This window comes from Tachysurus fulvidraco, chromosome 4 (genome assembly GCF_022655615.1).
Source record: "Tachysurus fulvidraco isolate hzauxx_2018 chromosome 4, HZAU_PFXX_2.0, whole genome shotgun sequence".
NCBI classification, from domain to species: domain Eukaryota; kingdom Metazoa; phylum Chordata; class Actinopteri; order Siluriformes; family Bagridae; genus Tachysurus; species Tachysurus fulvidraco.
Genome location: NC_062521.1, coordinates 3,218,728 through 3,226,227, shown reverse-complemented (window position 1 = coordinate 3,226,227; position 7,500 = coordinate 3,218,728). Strand labels below are relative to the sequence as shown.

At 43.1% G+C, this 7,500-nt stretch overlaps 1 protein-coding gene across 2 annotated transcripts in view; it reads left to right on the top strand.

Annotated features, from left to right (window-relative positions):
* The window catches only part of ldlrap1b (low density lipoprotein receptor adaptor protein 1b), a 25,798-nt gene that overhangs the window by 3,272 nt on the left and 15,026 nt on the right, over positions 1 to 7,500 (top strand). The gene's annotated exons all lie outside the window — the stretch shown is intronic.

Sequence of the window (7,500 nt, the reverse complement as noted above, 5' to 3'; positions counted from 1 at the left end):
ATCTTGATATGTGTGTTTGTGTGTGTGTGTGTGCGTGTGCGTGCGTGTGTGCGTGCGTGTGTGTGTGCGTGTGTGTGTGTGCGTGTGTGTGTGCGTGTGTGTGCGTGTGTGTGTGCGTGCGTGTGCGTGCATGTGTGTGCGTGCGTGTGTGTGCGTGCGTGTGTGTGCGTGTGTGTGTGCGTGTGTGTGTGTGTGTGTGTGTTCACACTACGAACAGAGATGCATTGCTTTAGTCATGCTGCAGCAGCCTTTCACAGAAAAATCCCCACCGTGCCAGGAGCTTAGCTGCCTGCCGTCTCTTTTGTTTGACTTTGTAAAGAGCAACACGACGGGTCCGTCGACTGTGCGGCCTGTCGCCAGCACGTGTGCCTCTTTTGGGTGCTATCTGATATTTCCACTTACTTTCTTTAGCGGTTATTGCACTTTATTTCTTTAACAGGTTGTAGAATGTGCTCAGCGAAAACGATGGATACTTCCTCGTGTGTTAAGACGTCAGTGTGTAGGTTGTTATAGCTTACTAACACACCATAGAGCAATGTTACATTACACTTGTTACATACGAACTAGACCAGAATATTTCCCATAACCCTCTTTTTTTTCTATCTTTTTTTTTTTAAACTTTATTTGAATTGAATTACTTCTTTATTGTAAAACGGATACAAACATTTATATGCGACCATGGATTGATGATTTCTGTGATCGTGACCAGTGGAAGGCCTCCCTTTTTTTAGACTGTGTGCTGAAATCAAGTTCTTTACAGATCCACAGTTGCATGCATTTCTGGGCATGTTTTGACTCGTCCGAACTTTATAGCAGCACTGCTGTGGTTTTATACAGTAGCTTTATACAGTCCTTTATCCCCTTCATCAGTGTCACCTCATGACCACAGCATTGCCCTAAACTGGATATTTTTGGTTTTGACCCTAGCACAGACGCCGAGGTGTAAAATCCTGTACCTTATACACCTGATATATAATTTCTGTGTCACTGCGCTGTATTAACTGTCTCATGTTAGACCTGTTTCCTGTGCAGGAAGCAGGACACGTGTTTATTCGAAATTGTTTGTGGCCATCCGGCTGACAGCAGCTTTGCAGCGTCCTGTAGCACTCCGGCACGATTCGGTTCGCTCTAAAAGGAAATCTTCCACCACAAAAGTTTCACACGTCTTTAGAATATTCTTCGCCGCCTTCGAACTGCACGACGTAAAAATCTGCACACTCATCAGCTTTGTTGTCATTTCAGATGAGAATGACTTTATAGATCACACCAGCGTATAAATCGAAAACAGACTGTTTGCTAGCTAACGTCGTCTAGATCTAGCCGTTTTGTTAGCTGACGATTTTGAAAGGATTGCGACTTAAAAGAAATTATCCCAGCACTCTTTCTTTTCAACAAAGTGTTTGTTTTCCTCGTCATGCAATTTTTAGGACTTGATTTCATCAGACTCGATTTCACTGATGAACGTCAGAGTTACGCTGATCCATCGTTTGGGAACAATACATTAACCAAACTTTCTGAAAGAAATGATATAAACTAGAGTGTGGGAGAAAAATCACCTCCTAATTTTTTTTTCTTTTTTGTCACCTTTTCCTGGTTGCCAGGATCCTGGTTTCCATCAGCTGCTACATTTCTGGTTTCTCCACCATACTGAAAGCACAGGTCATTAGCAGGAATGTGAAACCTGCTGTAGCATCACGACTTTGACAGCTTGGCACTTCCAGGCTTGTCAGCAGGACCCTAAATTGTGTGGTACACTGTCTTACCCCTTATTATATTTTTTTTTGGTTCGGGCCGTGGCCTTTCAGCTCCTTGAGCTTTGGAGACGTGTTTACCATCACTTCGCACTTATGCTGTAGCGCTGTAGGTTAATCCGTGGAGCTCAAATTCACTGGTTCAGATTCACCGGTTTCCAGTAAGACAGCTTGATGTATGGAGATGCCATATTGCAAAAAACCTCGCAAGATGTCCCAATTATGGCTTCACATCATTTTAGTATATTTAAAGACCTGTCCAGATATTCAGTTAACAAATGCTTCATTACTGCACCGTCTGTCACTTGACAGATGTGACGTACAGTACAGTAAAAAAAAACAAAAAAAAACGAACAGGAATATTAATCTTTAGTGAATTTTTACCCCGTAGTCCTGCTGTAGCTGCAGGAGCTCTGACGTTGGTAAAACATTTAACCGTCCCAATTTGTGGTTTGTGATACTCATGTCTAGTTGCACAACTGTTTGGTCATATGGACACCAGTTCTTGAGTAATCTGTCGGCAGTGAGCAGGGCTGACTCTGGCAATAATCCCGGATTTAAACAGTTAAGGGGAAGCTCCGTATTGAGCAGAAGAGCTTGAGCTTGGATCCCAAAACCACCAGTCTGCTACTTGTGTGCCCCTGAGCTGAGTCGTCCCTCTGAGTAACCCGATGCCACTGCGGGGTGTTCTGGAAGATTCCGGCCCACCTTTCTGTACAAAATCTACACTAAATTTCCCATGCATACGACTTGGAGTTAAATCGGTCAGTCAGGAAAGAAGCTCTTGCTTGTTTTGTTTTTAGGAGCCAAGAGTGAAAGCTGACTCTTTTTTTTTTTTTCCTGCTCTTGCTATTCTCAGGAACGAAGACTCAACACAGACCAGCCTACAAAACGAGCACCAGAAGCACTAAACACAACACAGAGATTTCAGTAAAACTAATTAGAACCCACAAAGCCGGACCACGCCGTCTCCTCTTTTCTTGCACTATCGTTTTTTCTGGAGCTAGCTTTTAGTTTAAAACCAGATCGAAACCTTTAGCCCGTTTGCTGTGTTTTTGATGTCTCAGGAACTGTTATGACTCAGAAAGTGTTTGTGGTCATCGTTATCGTCGTGACGTATGGAACGCTTATGATCAGGAGACAGAAGGGTTTTTTTTGTTGTTGTTTTTTCTGCTTGTATTTCTCATCATCCACCTAGATTTCTGCTAGAGTCATAGTATGTTACTAAATTTATAGTCTATTATTCTCGATTTCTTTGTGGTTTCAAGCTGCGCTCTCAATTTATGATCTGCTGGCAAGATCTTCAGTACTTCAAAACTTTACATCCACATGTTTTGTGTGTATGTATACGTGTGTGTGTGTGTGTGTGTGTACAGTGGGAGTGCGGTTTTCAGGGTTTCAGACGGGAGGAAGGCTGTTTCTCTGAACGATCTCTACTGATCATATTAAGCTTTCTATTTTGGACGAGATCGTACAGTCTACAATTGGCTAAAGCGCTGAAGTTGGAGTCTGGTCAGTGTTAGAGCTGTAAATGACTTTACTGATTTAAAGCGTGCAGTGGGATTTGATTTCCTTTTGAAATAAGGGACAAAACAAGGGCTGGACTTTTTAATACCACTCTTCCCGAATTCATCAGTAGTTCTCATAAGTTGTTTCACCTGGGGCTGTTTAGAGCAGCTCTCCATCCTTCAAATCCCATTAAAAGCAGCAGGATATTTATAGGAGGCTTTCCGCAGGTCCTGCGAGCGTACCGGCTTTTCCAAGCCGATTGTTCAGAAGAACACGGCACCGAGAATAGCTCCACCTGCAAGAGATGCTACGCCACCTAGACTTGTACTACACAAGCGTACAAGTAAATGAATAGAAAATAAAGATGTAACTGTTGATGTGATTTTTATTTTTTTTTTGTGGGTAAAGGGTTTTGAAAGGGTCACATTACTTGTGCAATGTAAGACAATTCAGTGAAATCGTTGCACGGAGAGCAAGAAGAACACAAAGGAGTGATGTCACCCGAATGGGGCTTTGAGACCGTATTTCAGGAAATGCAATTAACATTCTGATGCTTTGGGAATCAGGTTTCAGAAAAGGCTTCTTTCTAAGAGACGAGAAATAAAATTACTGCAATCTAAAGGAAGGAATCTACAGCGCAGACTTTAACACGAGCGCCCGAATCACAGTTGATGTTTCCACCTTGAAACTCAGCACATGTTGCACAGCAGCTACACACTTTAATATTAAAGGTTTTTGAGGAAGTCTGAATTATTTATCTGGACTAACGCATGCATAAAGAGGCCCTTTAAGTACGCCGCAAATCTGCGGGCTTTAAATATGTTGTTCGTGTTTGTAACTAGGGCAGAGATGGAGCAAGAGGAAAACATGGCTGCTTTCACACAGTGCTGTGTGCTCTGCTCTGTAGCCTCTGTTAGCGCTGACACACGAACTGTGAGTGTGAAACCGATAGTAACACCGTGTTCCAGGTCACAAGTTTTAACATCTCAGAAATTAACTCAATCTATCTGCGATATTTTTCAGCATGGACTTTGCTTTTTCTCCATATTACAGCAGATGTACAGCAGCCCCTGCAAGTGTTAAGCTGAGACACATTTTGTGACGTCCTCAGAGCGACGGTTTCAGCCGAGAACCTTGTGTGTCTTCACTAGTCAGGATTTAAAAGAGGCATCATGTACTTTAAAATTTACTAATTCATGTAGTTTTTGGATGGTGGGTGGATTCTTGGTTGAGTGGATGGGCGGTTGGATGGATGAATGGATGGATGGATGGATGGATGGGTAGATGGATGGGTGGTTGGATGTATAGGTGGATGTATGGGTGGTTGGGTAGATGGGTGTGTGGTTGGATAGATAGATGGGTGGTTGGATGTATAGGTGGATGGATTGGTGGAGGTGTGGATGTATGTGTGGTTGGATAGGTGGATGGATAGATGGGTGGGTGGTTGGATGTATAGGTTGATGGATGGAGGTGTGGATGTATAGGTGTATGGATGTGTGGTTGGATGTATAGGTGTATGGATGTGTGGTTGGATGTATAGGTGGATGAATGTGTGGTTGCATAGATGCGTGGGTGGATGGATGTGTGGTTGGATGTATAGGTGGTTGTATAGATGGGTGGATGGATGGATGGATGGATGGGAGTTTTGGTATATGGATGGATGGACAGATAGAAGTGTGAACGTCTGCAGGGTTCAGTCCTGACCCTGAAGACTGATCCGAATACTTGAGTCATACAGAATCTATTTCTAAAGAACTAGCGTGGGATTAAATGTTGTAGCCGTTGTACGTATATTTACTTCTGTTTGAAATATTGCAGAGTTTGAGAAACTGTCGAGGGAACGATGGTTTCTAGCCGATCAGTCCTTCTTTCGAAATGAAAATAAAAAGGTTTATGTAATGTTTAATTAATCTGTGAGCGAGTCGCCGTGTATTTTAACAGTTTAGATGTAATGTTGTGAAACAGCAGAGAGATAAAATGACTTCTCGTTCTCACTTAGGATACAGCTGTGATAAACACTCCTTCTTTCTCTCTCTTTCTCTCTTCATATCTCTCTCAAAGTCCTTTGTCACTGGGAAACACAACACTAACCCCTGAGACGACTTCATACCTCCTTCATATCTCAAATCCTAAACTGCAAAAAATCTGATGAGTGTTTGATTGTAAAAACATTGTGAAAAAAATTTATTCTTATATTCCTATAAACAAAAAATAATAAGTCCGTAAATAAATGAGGTTGAGGTTGATCTTAGAAGTACTTATCCCATACGCAGGGTAATGAGAGTGCCTGAAGGAGATAGTAATACAAGAGTGTGTGTGTGTGTGTGTGTGTGTGTGTGTGTGTGTGTGTGTGTGTGTGTGTGTGTGTGTGTGTGTGTGTGTGTGTGTGTGTGTGTGTGTGTGTGCGAGGTATCAAGTTGTACCGAGCTGAAAGTAGCATTGTGTGTGGAGTGGTTAGAAGACCGAGATATGCAGGTGGGCTGATGGCCACACACAATGCCCCATTCACCATCTGCCATCGTTCCTGCCGCTCGGCCGTCTTCTCGTCTGTCACTCGCTCTCTCGGTTTCCCTGCTCCACTTGTTATTTCTCTCTTTCTAAGACGCTTCACTCGTTCTTCGTCCTTCTCTTCTTTCTGTGGTCGCTGACCTCGTGTGGATTCGTGAGAAGTCCAGTTTTACTTCCGCCTCTTCTGGCAGTCTGATTCGTTCCTGTGCTACTCAAAACAAGGTCTCAGATTTTGTAGCCACAGTCTGTAGTTAGATCCGTGGCCTGGATTTTAATAAAATTATTTGTGTGTGCGTGTGCGTGTGTGTGCGGCAGCAGCAGAAGCAGTGTGCAGTAATTGACTGACACTCCCAATGACCTCCCCATGCTTTGTTTCATATAAACACACTTTACACACTGACCGTGTGCTTGTCTAGCGATCTTTTTATTTGTGATGGAGTGTGAAATGTAGTTAGTGGGCCACCGCTGTGACTGCTTCACGAAGTGTGTGTGTGTGTGTGTGTGTGTGTGTGTGTATTCATGAGTAGGAGTTCATCCATAGACTAATTTCCTCAGCTCTGACAGCCAACAGGTTTGTGTGTGTATGTGCGTGTGTGCGTGCGTGTGGGTGTGTGTGTGTGTCCTCAGGGATTTAAGGAAACACCTGCTCCTCTCCACCTGCCATCTCCGGGTTTGAAATTTGTACGTGTGTGTGTGTGTGTGTGTGTGTGTGTGTGTGTGTGTGTGTGTGTGTGTGTGTGTGTGTGTGTGTGTGTGTGTGTGTGACTTCATCTGACCTGTTGACTTATACACACCCGCTGATATAAAAAATAAAGCATTACTCAGAGCAGCAGGAAGTCCAGGCTGTTGTTTGGCCTTCACGATTTTTGCCGTGATTCCTCTCATTCGGCTCACTGACTCAGAAGGACCTCACGTCCACTAACATGCCCTCAGTTACACATGATGGCACTCCACCTTGCATGCGCAAACACGTACACACTCTCACACACACAGAGAGAGAGAGAGAGAGAGAGAGAGAGAGAGAGAGAGAGAGAGAGAGAGAGAGAGAGAGAGCACACAACACTTTTATTTCTCACCTGATCCCGGCTTTCAGGGCCGCCACAGGGGGAGACTTTGATGTGTGAGGATGTGTCTGGGGTAAAGGAAACAGCTAAATCCTGCGAATTATCTCCGTTCTCTTTCTTGCCATCCAGTCGGTCTTTTATCTTGATGCTTAAACTGATGAATGAGAAATGAACGATTGAGAGCCAAAGAGTGTGTATCAGACCGGTAAAGCTTAATTAAGAGAAAATTCCATAAATCAGGAAATTGAATGACATCATCAGATGGTACACACTCCGGTAGAGTTGCAGCAATCGTAATCTCAGTCTTTCCCAAAAACATGCTCATCTCAATAATAATAATAATAATAATAATAATAATAATAATAATAATAAGAGGAGAAATGGGATTATAAATAACGGTCAGTGTAGGTATAGATTTACTTTCAAACCTTACAGGTAAAGTGCAAACTGAGCTTTCCGACTTTTAGCCGCACAGCCGTTTGATCGTGTTTTATTTATATACTTATACATATAGCTTATATAATGCTTATGTCTTATTGATCATTTGGCTTGTTTTATTGATGCGTCGCTCGGTTTGGCTTCATTCAGAGTTAATGTGGCGGTGACGGTGGTGACAGTAGAGATCAAATCCCAGGACTGAGGCACTGCTCTGCTCTGGAGATGATAAC